General features: G+C 41.5%; 1 protein-coding gene across 21 annotated transcripts in view; it reads right to left on the bottom strand.

Moving 5' to 3' along the window:
• The window catches only part of RBFOX1 (RNA binding fox-1 homolog 1), a 2,478,424-nt gene that overhangs the window by 2,057,976 nt on the left and 400,512 nt on the right, over nucleotides 1-19,936 (bottom strand). The window lies entirely within an intron of this gene.

The raw sequence follows: 19,936 nt of genomic DNA, 5'->3' as shown, positions 1-19,936 counted from the left end.
GCTGAGCTAGAATTGATATGCAAACTAGAAATGTATAGCAAATCATCTGCGAATGGTGGAAAAACAGGCAATTGCCTTATGTTAACCTGTGTGAATAATTACAGGTGATGCTTAGGAAATGAGTCCACTTCAAAGTCCCCACGAGTGCCTATTGCTCACCGAAGGACTCTGAGTTGTCACGAGAGGGCCTGAAACTGTACACAAAATGGCTTGGGTCCTGATCCTGTCATCTCAGATCTGCTTGAGGCTTCATACAGGGTAAGCCTAAGCTATAAGGACTGAGATCCCAGCGCTGACTGGACTGCCCTGAATATAAACATTGCACTATATCCTGTGAATGATTTCTGAAAGAACTCTTTGCATCTACAAAGCTCCCCATCTGTGGGCTGTAGTCCACGAAAGCTTATGCTCTAATAAATTTGTTAGTCTCTAAGGTGCCACAAGTACTCCTGTTCTTTTTTCATCTCTACTATGAATCTGAATCTCAAGATTGTACTTATGTCTGGATGTATACTGATCTTGTAACCTATACTCTCTCTTTTTTTCTTTTTTAATACATTTATGTTTAGTTAATAAGAATTGGCTGTAAGCATGTATTTGGGTAAGATCTGGAATATTCATCAACCTGGGAGGTAATGTGTCCGATCCTTTGAGACTGGTAGAACCTTTTTTATATGATGAATAAGATTTTCAGAAATCCTCATCGTATTTGAGTTGGGTGTCTAGGTGAAGGCCTGAGGCTGGGTTATTTTAAGGGAACTGTGTTATTGACTTCTGGGTAACCAGTGAAGTATTATAGAAGCAGTTTTGTGCTCGTTTGGTAAATCTAAGTATTGGAATATCCACCAGTTTGGAGGATTGTCTGCCCTATTCTTTGCAGTTCATCTAATTGAGTGACCTCAGTTGGCCCCCCTAGGACTCCGGTCACAGATACCCATCAATATGATGGTAATAACAGTACAGTACATTTTAATACTACCTGTCATTCTCAAGGATCCCAAAGTGTTGTATGGGGCAGATTTTCAAAGGCACAAATCAGTTAGAAGCCAGCTCCCACTGACTTTTTAAGTGCCTAACTTGTTCAAACCCTTTAAAATCCCAATCTTCAAGACCATGGGGCTGATTCTGCAAACATTTACACACAAGCAACTTTACTCATCTCGTCCTTTGGCTTTAGAATAAAATGTAAATAAATTCCTGTGCATGTTCAGAAGACAATCAAACACAGCCATACTTACCCAGATATTAGTGACGGTAATATGCATATTAGAAAGTTACTTATTGAACTTCAAATGCTGTCTGCATGGCCACTATTAGAATAATTTACAAGTATTTGTGACCTTGTCATTAAAGGAACATTAACACCCCAACACTGGCCATTCCACAGTCCCTAGCAGCTCTTCTTTTTTTCTAGATATGACCCTGGGGTGCAAAATTTGGATCCAACTCCTAAACTGCAAAATGTTTGGGGTATTTGGATGCAGCATTTTGGTTTGGGTCCATCTCTTCCTCCCAATCCCCGAAGTTTTATGGCTGAAGACATTTTAGGGGAAAAAAAACTATTAAAATATACACTGCAGATGCTTAGAAACTATCCCTTTCCATGCAACAATTTTACCATAGGATTTGGGGCCATTGGTGTAAAACACGGTAATATTTTTATATACAGATACATCTTCATAAAATGGAGACTTGTCTCAAAGTAAGAATATTTCATTGCAGGGGACAATCAGCAATGTACATGGGATACAAATGGATGCAGACGCTTCTCTGGCTAAAATCGTCTTTGCTAACCTAGATAACAATTCTATAGCTCCACACTGGTACACATCAGAGCGTCATCTGGTTTTCATAAGCAATTTCTCTTGGCTTTAGCAGCTTGCAAAATTCTATTGCAGGGCTTTATTTACATGATAAAAGATTGATATGTTCCATTTATTGCCATGTACTTCCGGACACAACTCTTTCCTAAGCTCTTCCTAGAGCATTGTGCTCTGCACTGACCTGACCCAGGCCTGTGCCTGTGCCTATTTGGGGCAATCCAACTATAAGACTTGCTTTATTCAGGAAGACTTTGCTTTTAATGTGCATGCTGAAGGACTGTCATTGCCAGACATTTTATAACTAAAATAATTGTACTTGGAATGTAGTTTCGATTCATAACTGCAATTACATGCCACCTTCTGCTCAGAACAACTGCTGTTTAAATGCAGACTTCTTGCAGAACTGTAAGCAAACTGAAGATTTGTATTTGAGCTTTGGTTTTAACTACAGTTATTCATCCCTTTTTTAAGCACTGATATTTGAACTGCATGAGGCCTGAAATAATGGAAGATACCGCTTTTTTCATAAAAACATAAATGCAAACAAAATGAGGAAGCAATTGAAAATCCTACCAGAACACTTCAATGAATAACAGCAAGAGGAGAATTTAGTTGCAGGCAGTTATTACAAGCTTATGCAATTCTCTGGTAAGAGCACTTAGAGTCTTGTGTTCATTGCTGTCAGTGTCATATGAAAAATACTCTATCGCTTGGAACTGGATAAAAAAAGGTGCAATCTAACCATAAATGATATGAGCCCTAAGGGTAATTTTAAAATTGTATACTTAAGAAAAATAAATCTATATAGCTTGGCAAGAAAAGGTACTTTGCAGAGTAAGTTCATGAAGGTACATAAGATATTAAATGAGGTAGATAGTGGTAATGTGTAATAATGCGTTTCAGCCTAACACAAATGGCAGGAAAAATATGGTATCAATAGAAAAGGAAGCCAATTCTGAACAGATGTCACTCCGCAAGCATTGTAACACAGAGAGAATTGTATGCATGTGGAATAGAATTAAAGGCAAGATTATGGCACTGACTGCCTCCAGGTTTGAAGATAACGGCATTTCTCGCCTTGACTAAGCCAATGTCTTTGCTTCATTCTGTAAAACTGGAATAATGGCACTCAAAGGTGTTTTGCAAGGGTTAGTTAAAGTTTGTATAGTGCTTTGAAGTTTTAAACAAAACCTTACAGAACAACATGGAATTGGAAATCAGGGTGAGAAAGTCTCCAGTCTCCGCATTAGGCCATCCACAGGCCATTACATGTAAACCTGTTGCTAGAAAGATACTTTACTTTATCCTAAGGGATAACACTACTAAGGTGAAATTCTAGCCCCACTGAAGTCAATGGTAAAATGCCCAATGATTTCAGTGGATCAAAGATTTCATGCTAAGTCTTCAAAATGCTGAATGAATTTTCATGTATAAAGAGGCAATAAGTTATTGACTGGCCATACTTTGGTCAGACATTGAGGTACCCCTTGTCAGCAGATTCTTCGCAGGGTAAATAAGAAACAGACTGAGTACAAAAATTGCATTTTTAACTGCATGGTAGGCCTTGCAGTGTTTTTAATAACTAATCATATGAACACCAAAATGTATTTGAGAGAGAAAGAAAAAAAAACTAGATTTCAATTGGAAAAGAAATTCATGGATTGATTATAAAGATGAGTACAAAAATAAATGTAATTCTAAAGTTTAAGAGAATATTTTGATGTCTAATATAAACTGAACAAGGAAAAGTTATTGTAATTTACAACTTTCTGGTAATAGCTCCACTAAACGTAGCATGTTCTTCTCTTCCTGTAACATTTGCAATGGTGCAAAGCAATCAGTCCGAGGCCTATAATCTGTGCTTATCAGCCCAGGCAAAAAACACAAAATTTGAGCAGTTTTGGAAGCAGGACGATTAGGAAAGGAAGTAATAGACGCCTAGTGCCACCTGCTAAACTAGTGATACTGGGCTAGGTCCTACAAGTTCTGCCTTTAATTTAAAAGAGACATAAAAAGCCAGAAATAGGTATTGGAATATCAGAATATGGTTCAGCCATCAACAATATACATACAGCAGTTGACATTTTAGTAATGTCAGGAAAGTTAATATTTTCCTCCTAGCATAAATGATTGAACACATGAAATGCTTAAATAGAACGTAAAAAGCAAAACTGCTTTAAAGCAGATGTTAGAAACTTCAAAGTTCCATGCAGAGAATAATAAATGTTGTAACTTAACGAAACTGCAAAAACTTCCCTGATGAGTGAGCTAAGTGTGAAGTTTACACATTTTAATGATTATACAAACAAAAAGCCCAAAAGACAGACCAACATAAACCTGCAATCTCAGGGTAGAAATAATCACATGTACTAGGGGGTGGGGGAAACTAGTCTACCTACAAAAATGTAAGGGCTTGTCTACATGGGGAATTAGTCTATAATAATATCATCTTATTTCACTTTCACAATAACAGTGTCCACACAGGGAATAGCTACTCTGTTTTAATTCAGACCCAACCTTAATCTGAATTAGTTTCCATGTGTAGATGTAGCGAGGCGGTGGGATACCCCACAGCCCCGCTGAGGGCCGAACCGCCCCTAACACCAACGTGGGCGGAGCCACCAGGTCTGGCGCCCACCCCTCAGAGGTCACGGCACCGACCCAGAAGTATAAAAGCCCGCCTGCGGAACTCAGTGGAGAACCAGCCGGCAGAAAGCAGATGTCTGTGGCCGAGCTCCCGCTTGGGAGACAGCAGCAGGCCACGACCGGCCTGCTGACTCACCAGGCCAGCCGAACCTACCCCTCGCCCGGTACCCTGAGGAGGACTGGCCAAGCCTGCCCCTTTCCAGCTACCCCGAGGGGGGAGCCGAGCCTGCCCCTTTCCAGCTACCCCGAGGGGGGAGCCGAGCCTGCCCTGCGCTACCTACCCGGAGGAACCGCTGCTGGTGGAGAGCACCGAGGACACTACTACGGCTCAGGTACCCTACGAGGGGGAGTGTGGAAGTAGCCTGGGGGCAGCCGACCCCAGTCTGGCTGCAGCATTGCCAGAGCCGATGTCAGTGTGTTGCGGCCAGGATCCCCACTGACAGCAGCGAGTTTCCGCCGCTGCCCGGGCTGGGATGCAGTGGAGTGGGAGGGCCTGCGTCCCCCCTGCCACCCACTCCTTGGGTGGCAGACTCCCCCTTTCTCCTGGCCTAGAGAGGCTGGGACCTCTTGCTCCTTGACTCAGCCCCTGCTTGAGGGCCTGAGCTCCAGACTGCGTGGTTGCTGCCCCGCTCTGATTGAGGGCCCGGGGTTTTTTCTGACCTATTGGCTCAGCCCCTGCTTAGGGGCCTGAGCCCCTAACCGTGTATTTGCTGTCCCAGACTGCCGCTGGACCAGGACTGATGGCGGACCAGAGCGAGGCGGTGGGATATCCTACAGCCCTGCTGACGGCCGAACCTTGGCAGAGACTATTACAGTAGACAAAGCCCAAATTAAGACTTCATAACAAAACTAGCTAAAAAGCCACTGCTGATAAGATACTAGCAACCTGCAACCTTTCCAATTTATGTAACTGAGAAGCAGGGTTATCCTTGATTGTCTTCAATGCAGTCAGGAATTCACCCTATAGTATGTAACTAAAGATCTCAACTGCAAATCTTCCAAGCTCTGAGAAGAGTAAATTAAAGTCAACAGAATAATTAGGGATTTGAATCAAAGCTCATTAAAGGCATTAGGAATCTTTCCATTGACTTCAATAAGCTTTGGGTCAAGCTTTAACAGAAAAAAGTGACAGTAGTAGGATGGTCTATATAAATTGCACATTCAAATTATGCCTAGTTTTTGTATAATTCCAGATTTACATCAGTGTAAAAGAGCAGAATCTGACTCGTACTTTCTTCAGAGTTGTGTATACTTAATGCATCTCCTTCTACACATATCCTAAGTAATGCATTTTTGTAAATGCTGATTAAATGCCACAAGGCAAAAGTTTTTGCCAATTTTATGTAAAAATCCCTTAGGGCTGGATTGGCACATTCAAAACTGCTTTGAACTAATGGCAATGAGTGCTGCCTCAGGAGCAGAGCACTCTGACTCAGTGGGTATGTCCATGCAGCAATCTAAGCCCTGGCTCAAGCCTAACCCTCTTGCATCCACACACCAATTGTGCTAGCCTAGGGCTTGGACCTAGGACCCTGCAAGACTGGAGGCCCGAAGCCCATGTTAAGATGGGACTTAGGACTAAGCCCTATTTCTTTCCTGTGTGCACATGGCCCCAGCTTGACTCTGGTCCCAGAAACCCACCAGATTATTCCAGAGTTCACGCTGGCAGACCAGAAGTGTCATTACTGCCTGGCCAAGTGCACTTCCCTTCCTCCTCCGGCTCCTCCTCGCTGCTGCATGGCACTTGCCCAAAGCAGGTAGCAAACTTGACAGGCGGGTGGTGGCTCCCAGCCACCAGGATGTTGGGGTCTTCCCTCCCCTGGCCATGCTGAGCCAGGAGCTCTGCTGCTCACCGTCCTTGCAGGCCAGCCACTTGGTCATCCCTCCACTCTGTCCCTTGCTTCCACGCCCTCCCCTGCCCTTCGTGGATCTATTTGTGCAGGGGCACCTGGACAGCATACACTGTGAGGAGGGTGAGTGGGAGCCAGCCCAAAACTTCCTCACTGGTTCCTAGGAATCCCTTATCCCTGCTGACAAGGGTGCAGCGGGGGCGGGGATAAAGGATCTCCATGTGGTGTGAGAGCACACTGCACCCCAAGCCCTGGGGGTGCACTTCACTGCCCCACAGCCAGGGGTGGGGTGAGTGAGTGTTTCCTCTGAAACCTACATTTTATGTCAAGCTTCAGAACAGACAAAAAATAAATTAAAAAACAACCAAAACATCTTCATTGAACAACCCATTTTAAATGTTAAGAATTGCAAAGTTTCATTTTAATAGTTTGACAGTCCTGGAAACTGATGCCCTAATTATCCTCAGAACAGGTGCACATGGGCATTATCCTGCCAATGTGACTCAGACTAGAGATGAAGAGCCTAATTCTCAGTTTAGATGGTAGTTCAGTATAAAACCTTCTCAAACTGCATTCATTCTACTGGGACAGCCACCAAAGGAGCTAATTATGAAGTTTGTATACTCGTGTTCTGCTTATAGGCACCTGATTCCCACCAATAGTACCATCACAGTTAGGAAACAGAGATGGCAATAGAGTTTTCCCACAGTGAATCACATTCATAGGACTAGAGAGTCAATTCTGGCGCGGGTGGGTGGACAGTACTAGGTGCTCTGGGATAGGGTTATTTTGACTTGGGTCTGTGCACTGCAGTGTGTATGCCAGGGCCTTAGGCTCAAGAACGGGTCAAAAAAATCTTTAACCTGGGGTTAAAATGCAATGTAGAGCACAGGGTTCCCTGACATGGGTCAGCTGACTTGAGTCCCACTAACCCTAGACTTACATTGCTATGTAGACATATCCAATATCACAATTTGTTCATGGCTTGACCTTGTTCCAGAGGTGAAGGAAAAAGTCTGGCACAATTTACATCCCTCTTCCATGCTGCCTCAGCTGTGGTGACTGATATATTAAGAGCAGACAGAAACAAGACTACTCTCCTCCCTGGAAGACTACCTATGGTATGGCTAGTCTATGCAAATAAGTAGGGCCCTACCAAATTCACGGTCCATTTTGGTCAATTTTACAGTCATAGGAATTTAAAAATCATAAATTTCATGATTTCAGCTATTTAAATCTGAAATTTTGTGATGTTGTAATTGTAGGGATCCTGACCCAGAAAGGAGTTATGGCGGGGATGTTTGCAAGGTTATTGTAGGGGGTGTTGCGGTTCTGCTACCCTTACTTCTGTGCTGCTGCTGGCAACGTACTGCATTTAGAGCTGGATAGCTGGAGAGTGGTGGCTGCTGGCCAGGAGCCCAGCTCTGAAGGCAGAGCCGCAGTCAGCAGCAATGCAGAAGTCACAGTGGCGTGGCATGGTATGGTATTGCCACCTTTACTTCTGCGCTGCTGCCTGCAGAGCTGGGTCCTCAGTCAGCAGCCACCACTCTCCAGCCGCCCAGCTCTGAAGGCAGCAGTGCAGGAGTAATAGTGGCATGGTATGGTATTGCCACCCTTACTTCTGCATTGCTGCCTTCAAAGCTGGGTGCCCAGCCAATAGCCACCACTCTCTGGCCACCCAGCTCTCAAGGCAGTGCAGAAGGATGGCAATACCGCAACCCCCCTAAAATAATTTTGCAAACCCCGTGCAACTCCCTTTGGGGTCAGGTCCCCCAATTTGAGAAATGCTGGTCTCCCCCATGAAATCTATAGTATAGGGCAGTGTTTCCCAAACTTGGGATGCCACTTGTGTAGGGAAAGCCCCTGGTGGGCTGGGCCGGTTTGTTTACCTGCTGCATCCGCAGGTCCGTCCGATCACGGCTCCCAGTGGCTGCGGTTCGCTGCTCCAGGCCAGTGGGAGCTGTGGGAAGCGGCGTGGGCCAAGGGATGTACTTGCCGCCGCTTCCAGCAGCCCCCGTTGGCCTGGAGCGGCGAACCGCGGTCAGTGGGAATCGCGATCGGATGGACCTGCGGACGCGGCAGGTAAACAAACTGGCCCAGCCTGCCAGGGGCTTTCCCTACACAAGCGGCGTCCCAAGTTTGGGAAACACTGGTATAAGGTAAAAGCACACAAAAGACCAGATTTCATGGTTCATGACATGTTTTTCATGGCTGTGAATTTGGTAGGACCCTACAAATGAGTAAAGTAGCTTCCTACTTGCAGGTATGAGAGCATAGCTAAGGTTATAATCTGACCCTTATAGTATCCAATGATGTTTATAAATGGTATATTGCATACAAAAAGACTTTCTGCACCCAAATAAGAATTTAAATGGGCACTCAGCCTCTCTCAACTTCTGTGCACTCATCCAAATACTGGGTCAAGTTCTGTAACACCAGAGAGACAGCACAAAATCTATGACCTACGCATGCCAGATTTTGAGTTCATAAGTAACATATGGACCTTATGTTGTACCCTCTGCACAGAAGTAAATCTTCACCACATGGGAAAAGAAACAATCATTTACTCACAGTCCGAAGATGTAAAGTAAACTACATCCGTGTTAAGCATTATCATCTCAGTGAAGCGAGTAAGTTGATAGTAAATAAATTAGAGACTTCATCTGAATTTACAGAGCTACCACAATATAATATATGTAATTGAAAGAGAAAATTAATTATAGTGTTTTATTTAATATCTTTCTTCAGGCACAGTGGGTTTGACACTCCTCTGACTTACCACAAGTTTTACATTGATATAACTTAACTGAGTCAGTCATGATTTATACTGATGTAAGACTCAGTGTATCTTTATAATAACTCAAAACTTTCTAATGATTTACAGATAGTTTCCTGGTATTCTACATAGGAATTTTCTCCTCAGGAGTGGGGATGACATTATTTCAGAATTCATGAATTAATAATCTTGAGACTATAAATAAAGGGTTTGTGTATATATATATATGTATGTGTGCATGTGTACGCATACATACACACACACCACAGAGATAATGATATGGTGAACTTGCCCACATCATTAGATTTTGCATTACTTTTTGTTACTCTCATTGGACTACACCCAGATGGTTTTATTTATATTTGCTCTTATCTGAGTGATTCATAATAATACTTTTTCAATATTTCTAATAAAATTTTCATTAAAACCTCAGACTGTAGATATTCTCTTTTATTCTTGCCAAAGAAAAAAAATTGTTTTATGTGTAACCTTTCGAGAACACTTGATTTTATTTTATTTTTTAGTTTTTTTGATGAACAAACACGCATTAAAATTCTGAGCATAAAAGCCAAATACTTTAAATCTCAAATGTTCTCCAGTTTGAAAACTTAAAAGGGTGTGGGGGAAGCCTCTCAGTTTGAGGAGTATTTAATATCTTTTATTAAAAAAGACTATTAAAAAAAGCAATGAAGAATACACAAATGATGGCTGTACCTTAATGTAACTATTGCATTTAAACATTTAAGTAGACACCTTTGGCTGAATTGCTTAGTAATGAAAAGCCACTTGGTATACGTTATACCATATAATCGAAGTAGTAAGATACTACATTCAGTTTTAAAGACCACACACACACACACACACACACACACACCCAGAGCGGATGGATATTTCTTGGACAAAGAAAATACAGGATTTTCTTGGCAGGTCAAATTCAACCCTAGTGCTAACAGCTTCCACTGACTTCTGGTAATATAGCTGTTAGCTGCTCAGATTTAGACATCACAATGGCTCTTGCAAAAGGAAGCAACTATAACCTAGAACAAGAGAATAGAGACAAGCAAAACTCTGTAGTCCTGCTGTAGGTGCAGGGGAATTCTGGGGGATTTTGCAGAAATTAATGTAGCATGTGCAGAATTTCCTCCCTCTGCCCAGAAATGGGCTGAAGAGATGTTGGCCGCCACTAGGGGCTACTGGACCCGGCAAAGTCCAGCTTGCAAATGGAAGACGAGGCTGGGGGAGGAGGAGGAAACTGGAGGGTTTCCAGCATCTGCAGTTCCCAGCATACCCTGAAGGAAGAAGGCGGAGGCACACAGGAAATTCCATGCAAGCCTGGGACCCAGCATCAGGATGTTTCTCCCTCTGGATCCCTGGGCTCTAGGGATTAGATGGTGTGAGCATCTGGGCCGGGGCGGGGGGGGGGGGGGGGAGGGCTGTGGCTGGGCTCTGGGAAGGTAAGGGGTGTGAGTGTTTGGGCCAGGCAGGCTCCATGGCTGGGCTCTGGGGAGCAGGGGGTAGAGAAAGAGGCACTGGGCTGTCATAGGGGTTTCTTTAACGCTCTACTCCTGCGGGAAATTTTGTGTGTCTGTATTGTTACAGACATACTTGCTGACAGGTATTTTGAAATAAATTACCAAAATAACTGAAACTGGTTTGATTATATAGTGTTAGCTTGAAAAATAAAACTTGTAGAATTTTAAAATATTGTGCACAGAATTTTTAATTTTTATGGTGCAGAATTCCCCCAGGAGTAAACTACTTGTAACAAAATTTCTAGCTCACATAGTATTTGTAGCCCAGTCAATCTGTGGAGAGGTTTTCCTGTCTATTTTTCATTTATTCTGCTCAAACTTTAACTTGGGTTAGCACCACTGATTTCAGCCCTGATTAGAAGGTTTGAGGGGGGGGGAAGGACTTTTACACTTTTTTTCCATAGACTATTTGTCCCCGCAAAATTTCATATTTTGTAATTTCTCAGCCAGCTCTGTAGCTGGTTGAAAAATGGGATCAATTTTTCACAGAAATGTGCAAAAAAAATATTTTTTTGGTTGAATTGGCAAATTTAAAACACTTTTATTCCTTACTTATTTTCAGGTAAACTAGATCAGAATCAGTCTGCCTCCCAACTAACCTGCCCTTCCTTTCTTTCATAACCCTGCTTCATTGAAGTGAATTTGGAATTAGTGACAAATGATACAGAGTCCCCTAACAGAAGAGAAAATTACTTCTGACCAAGAGGATGTCAAAAGCCAAGCCAAGGTTATAAGCCTGAGCACTTGCTGCATCATTACTGCAATAAATTTGAGAAAGACGAGGGTCTAATATTCTCTCCACTGGGTTACTCTCATTGAAAACTACCATGGAGAGTCAGTCCAAAGGGTTGTAGGCTTGGTCACTGTTTTGTTAGGAACTGGCTCTGAGGCCACAACTCATTCCACATGAGCCACCCAAGAGCTGTCAGATGGCAACAGTCACTAGGGACCAGATTGACTTCAACAGGTGTTATCTCCCTCCTGCAGCAGGAGGGCTGGATTCATACTCATGTCCTGAACATATTCTATAGCCAGTTCCCCTCTGCCATTGATTTAATTTTGCTCTATCACATTAATATTATTTTGGTATGTAAAATAATGTTCCTTTCACAACAAGGTACAGGAATAACTCCATTTCAATCATACTGATCAGATTAATATTTTCAAATATTTTATTTGTTTTATTTCCATCTTGGGTAACTGGGAAATTTCAAGACCACAGCACTCATAAAATAGTATTACAGTAAGTGACAAAAACTGACAGAGGCAAGAGTTTTGAAAAAGTATTTCCCAAAGCTCATTACTTACCAAGGACAACCTTTTCCCCTTTTTTGGTCCTCAGTGCTGTAATTGGTCTAATTATCGCTATTTCAACAGCTATTATGGTATCTTAATTTTAACAGTATTGGCAGTTTTAAGATAGCCGAAGATGTATTGTCAGATGATTCTTGTACTTACTGCTCCCTTAGCTAAATGAAAAACAATGCCTACTACAGTGGATGGACAGAGCTAATGAGTAGGTGAGGTACACTTCTAATTGTTAAAGTATGTCCTTCAATTATATTATAAAAAGAGAGGGAATTAAATTTGTTTTATGGTTATATCTATTATGAGCATTGACTGAGACGTCTGTTAATTTTAAATATTCCAAGCCAAAGCCTGTGTGCTCATTTACACCATCTGAAGTTTTGTCTTTCCATGTGGCTCAGCTGGCAGAGTCCATGTCTCTTAATGTCCATTAGTAAGTTTAAATCCTACACCGTGACTTGCACTCATACACAGCCCTAATTGCAGCCCTGTACTAGGGGGTGCTGCACTGACAGAAGCATCTTTCTTTAGAAAAGACAATAAAACAAAGCCCTTTCTGGTGATTTCTGGTGGTTATCCAGATAAAAGAAAGTCCTTGGCAATTTTCACTAAGTAATGGTAACTCATAGTGTATATCAGGGATCAGCACATCGCTCGCCCGTGCCGCTTCTCGCCAACCCCATTGGCCCGGGACGGCGAACCGCGGCCAGTGGGGGCCGCGATCGGCCGAACCTGCCACGTCAGCAGGTAAATAAAACTGGACCAGCCCGCCAGGGTGCTTAACCTGGCGAGCCGCGTGCCGAAAGTTGCCGACCCCTGGTGTATATACTGGGTAGCATAGGTTTTTGTTTTTTTAATTCGAGAGTATCTAAACAGCTGTAAGGTGCATTTGAACACAAAAATGAATCCCTAAATCTTTGAGTTTTAGCTTGAATTTAACATTCATCTGAAAATTCATATTGATAGTACATTGATCTTCATGATTTGTAGGTCACGGATTTAAAAAGTTACTGTCACCCAGAAGAAGCAGAAAGATAAAGTACAACAATCCCATACGATTTAGATTATTATCACATAATACAAATAGCAATAACAAATGGATGAAATACTAGAGCTGGCGGGTTTTGTTACTAAAAAAATTGATAAACACAAGGCTTGGTTTTTTTGTTGCCATTTCTCTTGAATTTGTTTTAAGGCTTTTGTCTAAAATCTAAAAATACTTGCTGAAAATCTAAATATTTTCACCAAAAACCAAACATTTTCACTTTTTGTCTTAAATTTTTCTTTTCAGCTACCAAAAAGTATACTTTAAAAAATATATATACATTGGTGTTACTACTATCAGCTTCTGACTCAGAAGTGATACATGCATGTTTATGAGAGTGGAGGATTTTAGCAAGTATCATTGTTCTGAATGAGTTTATCACAAGACACGGCATAAGTGTAGTTAACATTCACTCTAAGAAAAAGAACAGGGTTGATGGTGTCTATGTTTATTCGACTTTTCTCTTCACTCCAAACACTGTTCATCACATTCAACACTTATTCCACTGGACTATTTGTTCCTGGTAAACACAGTGTAAATTCTGCTCAATCCTGCAATATATCTGGAGGAAACACTTTGTAGTTAATTTTAAAAAAAATGTGTTGGTTGATTAAATTAGAAACTGGGATATTTCATACATTCTGAAAGTGTTCCCAGTGTACCATATGAAAAAACCATCAGTGTCCTAGTAAAAGTGGGACATATGATCATTTCACTACTCCTGCTAATGTTGCAATTTGTTTTTGTCACTATTAGTAGAGACATTCTCAGGTCCATAGCAGATTATAAAATGTTAGGGCTCAATGCTAGCAGTGACCCTGCGAATGAAATTAAAATCTAGTAGCTATAAAAGGACAAGCAGAATTAGAATAAAAACCAAAACTGATGGAGGGGCAATCAGAAAGATATACACAGGTTTAAATAAAACAGAACCAAACCATCCCCTAATATTTAAATGGTTCTAAAGTGTTTTAAGAGCTTGACTGATGACTAATGAATGAACTTGGTATTGTAAATGGTGAATTAGTTATGTATTCCCTTTAAAATGCCTTTCTACAAACAGAGCTGCTTGTTTTCACAAAAAGGTCAGTGTGTTTATAACTTAATATGGGAACCTTCATTGTTTCCCCTCATAAACCACCAGGTTTGCACTCACATGAGTTTTTAATCTTTCTGACTTAGACTCAGCGATGGATATTCTGCTGTTCAGCACTGACTTGCCTCATGCATTTCAGAGCCTGCTAAACCCCAAACTGAGCCATATCAACTTCACCCTGAGACACAAGGAAATTAAAATCATGCAAGCTAGTAACATTTTGATGTGCTCTCAGCTACCGTATTGTTTGCTTAATGTTTTCTGTTGGTGGGTGATGGGGAACAAAGCACAGGATGATCATATACCCACTCCCAGGCCCAATGCCGTCATAACTACCATGACTAACCGAGTAACACAACCTGCTTGCTACCCAGAGACATGTGGGTGGTTTGCCTAACGTGTGATCCTTCATGTTATTACCCCCTAACTGATTGCCTAGGGCTGAACAAAATATTATTCAATCAGGATTCAGCAGTAGGATAAAGAAGAAACATACTACCCACATAAAACAAACTGTTTAAGAAGAAAGGAAATGCAGGGTTTTTTTTGTTTCAGGAACAGCCTTTAAGTGATGTCTCTTACTTAACACTGGCTAACAATGTTATAGCATCCCCTATAACTTTCAGTCATACTTTTTTGATATAGGAAAACCTTCATGACCAAAATGTAAGCAGTAATATATTTCCCCTGTTGCTGTAAACGTTGCCTGTTGCACCATTTCCCATACATACTAATGAACAACAATCATTTTCTCTCACCCCTTCTCCTAATCTGCCACTGTGTAGAAAAATATGGCAATTTGCTCTAGAATATGGATCATAACATGCACTTTTTAAGTGCAACTACACACAATTCCAAATATGCTGAAGAGCTCTTCAAAAGTACCTCAGAAAAACTGTAGAACCATCTCCTGCACCTTGTATATTCCAAAAGACACCATCTTAGACAAGAATCATGATGTGCTCCCACAAACTGGAAGAAAAAAAAAATCAGGAAACCTTGCTGGAGATCATGCAGGAAATCCAAAACAACTATCAAAAAAACCGATGACAGCCATCCAATGCAAAACCAAAAAATGGAACCTACTACAACAACTCCACAACCAACAGCCTGCCCGCCATCTCCAGGAGAAACCAAAACCCTATTACTCAACACATGGACACTACCAACATCATCCACTTATTAAAACTACTCCAAACCAGAACTGAAGTATCTGTATTCTCCAAGGGACTGAACTTCCGCCCTGCCACAGAACCTGACACAATATTAACATGTGGAGAACTAGATGCTAGCTCCTTGTCAAGGAGTTCTTTAATTACAAAGACACCAGTACCTATAACCACCCCATACCCACTGACAGTCATAAGAAAAAAATATCTTAGTGGACACCTCTCAGCGGAGGAAACCACACACTGGATGATTGCATCCATTGCTTCAGGAAAAAATACCACAGAATCCTCAACAAACATTACACCTTCCACTGTCTCTCTGCCACCAAGAGGATAGCTATACAGTCTCTGAAATCCAGCCACCAGATAGTGATCAAAGCTGAGGACAAAGGGTGCACTATCATAGTCCTTAATCCTGATGACTGCATCAATGAGGCCAGCAGATAACTATCTGACACCACCTACTATAAAGAACTCAAAGACAACCTCAGACCATAATTCACAGGAATTTAAAGATACCATCAAATCCTTCCCCAAACAAATTCAAGAAAAGCTCTACAACCCACAGATCCACACCAGGTACCTTCTACATGCTCCCCAAGATACACAAACAAGGTAATCCAGACAGACCCAACATACCTGGTCATGGCACTCTTACTGAAATATCAGGACGACTCATAGAAATCATCTTTAAATCACTCAGTGGACAAAGGGCCAACTTCTTCCAAGACACTATTTACTTCCTCCAGAAACTCCACAACATTGACAACCTCCACCAGAACACTATCCTTGCCACCATTCATGTCATCTCCCTATACACCAACATTCCTCACCATGACAGCCTTGCTGCCTGCCTCAAATATCTACAAGATAATGCATAATGCTCAGAAAGTCACCCAAAAAACATCAAACTCATCCTTTTCATCCCCACCCACAGCAACTTCACATTTAACAACAAACACTTTGTTCAAACCCCAGCAACAGCCATGGGTACTAGGAGGACTCTCCAATATGCCAACCTCTTCCTGGGCCACCTTGAAGAATTTGTGGAAAAAATGCACCCCAAAACCAATGATATATCTGAGATACATCGATGCTATTTTCATCCTCTGGACAGAAGACCTAAGCACCCTCAGAGATTTCCATGACAACGTCAACCATCACCACCCATCCATCAAACTCTCTCTAGAACACTTCCTCACCAGCATCAACTTCTTGGTCACCACAAGCTTAAACAATAGAACCACACAAACATCTATTTAAAAATACACTGATTAATTACCACACTTACCTCCACAGATCCAGCAATCATCCTAGACATCCAAAAATCTGATATCTACACCCAGTCACCCAGCTACCACAGAATTTGCTCCAAAGACTGAAACCTATATGGGATATCATCAAACAATTACAACTGATATTTGATGACAACCACATCCTGCAAGAAATCTTTCCCAAACTTCCTCTTCAACCACCCCCCCCCAAACTTGCCAAGCTCATCATCAAAAGCAAGCTCCCCACAGACCAGGACACACCAACTCAAACAGGCACCTGATCCTCCCAGAACAATAGATAGAAAACATGCAAACATATCTCCACTGCTATGATGATGAATACCACCCACAACACATCTTTCAGGATTCATGTGTCCTATGCATGCTTATCACATGTGGGGTTCCTCATCCAGTGTATCAAATGCTCCAAAACCAGCTTTGTGGGTGAAACCAGACCCCTACGTTCTTGAATGAATTCACATAGAAAAATAATAAAACACAAAAACACCCTAACACCTGTGGCAAACACTTTTCATAAATCCATCACTCCATATCTGATCTTTCAATACTTGTCCTCAAAGGAAACCTATATAACATCTTCAAAAGGTGAGCTTAGAAACTTACATTCATAATCCTGCTAGACACCAAAAACCATGGACTTAACAGGGACACCGGTGTTATGGCTCACTACAATTTGTAATACACTACACTGCCTGCCACCCTTAATTGCCCCACTTCAAGCACTTTATGTATAACAATTTAACACTCTATTTGCTCACTTCATTTCAAGTGATTCCCTCCAACATGGGTTACCCATTCTGCTTAACCATGTGTCCCTCCTGGTATTTAGCTCAGACACTCTGCTTCCTTCCTCAGACCTGAAAAAGAGCTCTGTTTAGAATGAAAGCTTGTTCATTCCACCAACAGAAGTTGGTCCAATAAAAACATATTACTTGGCCTACCTTTTTCTTACTTATTTTAAAGAAGTCCATCATCTAAACCCAAACTAGCAAAAGGGTAACATCTTCAAAAGCACCTACCTGACTTAGGAGCCTAGCTCCCATTTTCAAAGTGACTTAGGAGCCTAAGTCTCATTGAAAGTCAATCAGACTAATTTTGCTAAGTGCCCAAATCACTTATGGACAGATTTAAAATGGTATTTAGGCACCTAAAGATGCAAATATGTTCCTATGGGATTTACAAAGGCACCTAAGTGAGTTAAGAACCTAACTCCTGTAGCTATGTCAGTGGGAGAAGCTCTCTCACCAACGTAAGTGCTGTATGCACCGGCGCTTAGGTTGGTATAACTTACATCACTCAGGAAGGTGGCTTCTTCACACCCCAAGCGACATAAGTTATACCGCAGTAAGTGATAGGCTATATCTAACTACGGCAATTTTGAAAATCCCACCATCTGCATCTTTAAGCACCTAAATACCTTTATACACTGATATTTAGGTATTTTTGTATATTTTACGCACATTTTGTATATTTCCCTCTTCACAGCCGAGTCTGTGGCCAAACCCCCGTGGTACAGAATCAAGCCTTTTATAAACTAGGCTCAGTCTGTTTAAACTAAGCTGTAAAACAGCCTAATTTGAAATGGAGGAAAAAGTCTCTATTGCAAATCCAATGGAAAAGGGTCCCTCGTGGATATTTCGTTATTTACTTAGTACTCAAGCTTTTAGCCTACATTTTATAGAACCTGCTGGCTTTGGCTGGAGTTACACTCCCAAAATAATTATTAACTTTGCCTAGCTTAAGGCATTTTTCAAATGTGTTAACAAAAGAAAAGAAATGGTTCTAATATTTTAAAAACAAAAAACCCACAGCTACTTGGTTGTCTGTGACTTTATGAATAAAATATGACCATGTAGATCATTGTTGCTACCGCTGTTATATAATCCCAACAAATCTTGTACAAAGTGTATCAAATAAGGTATCTATGGAAAAATTATGATTTGCTGACTATGATTATCCTATTTGTATGCATGTATCATTTTTGTATCTCAAGTTATGAATAATGACCATGGATCTGTATTTCAAATGTGTTTGCTCAATTGGTAACACCCACAAGCTTTTTACCCAGCACATGGTGAAGGGACTATTCAAGTTGAATGGCCCATCAAGGAACATTTAATTCACAATGGACCATGGAAGATGCCCATCCACACCTGATGGACTTTCATGCGAATGTTCTAACTAGAGTATAGGTAATGGCCCCTGCTATCATCAGCAAAGCATGCATGGACATGTGACTTGCCCATGTGACTCTAAACTCCATCTTGTTACCTGTATTGTTCCACCAACTGGACTGAGGACTTTGTTTCAAACAATGGGTTTCCCTCCACATGGCAGAAACTATAAATGGCACTGGAAATACCTCCATTTTGCCTCTTTCCTGCTCTGATCTCTGGACTATGGACTTATTCTAATGGGAGCACTCTAACCAAGGGATTGAGGACCTTCCAAATCATTTGGGAGTAACCAGAGACTTGACTTAAGCCAGTAGTTTATTCCATCACTGCTATAAGCCTGATCCTAGAACCTTGCAATTATTATATGTACACCTCTATCCCAATATAATGCGGCCCCATATAACATGAATTCGGATATAATGTGGTAAAGCAGTGCTCCGGGGTGGCGGGGCTGTGCACTCCAGTAGATCAAAGCAAGTTTGATATAATGCGGTTTCACCTATAATGCGGTAAGATTTTTTGGCTCCCGAGGACAGCGTTATATCGAGGTAGAGGTGTATTTGATTCCTTTAATCAATTATAACTCTCACCTTTCTTTTTGTTTATAAAAAAACCTTTTGATATTAGATACTAAAGGATTGGCAACAGCATGATTATTGGGTAAGATCTGAGTTATATATTGGCCTTGGTATGTAGCTAGTCCTTTGGGATCAAAAGAACCCTTTGTTTGCTGAAATTGGTTTTAAATAACCACTCATCATTAAGTCAGGTGTCGGGGAGTTGAATCCAGGACTGGAATACCTAGGAAGGCTGCATTACTAATTTCTTGTTAGCCAGTGTGGTAAGACAGACTTTTACTTTTGTTGCTGGATTGGTATATCTTATGAAAAAATAACCACCAGTTTTGGGGTTTGCCCTATTTCTCAGCAGCTTGACCTAAATTTTGTATTCTCAGTTGTGACCCACTGAGGCACTGTGACAGCCTCCCTAAAGATATTTGCAAAGTCTAATGAAGCTGAAGCTCCTGATCTTATGTTTATTATTATGACCTTGACTGGGCAGTGCAGTAGGGCCCGTAAGTTTGGCTGTGTAATGGCAACAGCCACAGTTACATTTGATATGAATTAAAAGAGAGAGAGAGAAAGAAACCCACAGTGTGATCAGAGCCTGCAGCGCTGCACGCTCACTCGCAGCGCTGCAAGATACTCCCCTCGGAGAT

The sequence above is a fragment of the Chrysemys picta genome, chromosome 10, assembly GCF_011386835.1.
Source record: "Chrysemys picta bellii isolate R12L10 chromosome 10, ASM1138683v2, whole genome shotgun sequence".
Taxonomy (NCBI): domain Eukaryota; kingdom Metazoa; phylum Chordata; order Testudines; family Emydidae; genus Chrysemys; species Chrysemys picta.
The sequence above is the reverse complement of the archived record's forward strand: the minus strand, read 5'-3'. Positions and strand labels throughout refer to the sequence as shown.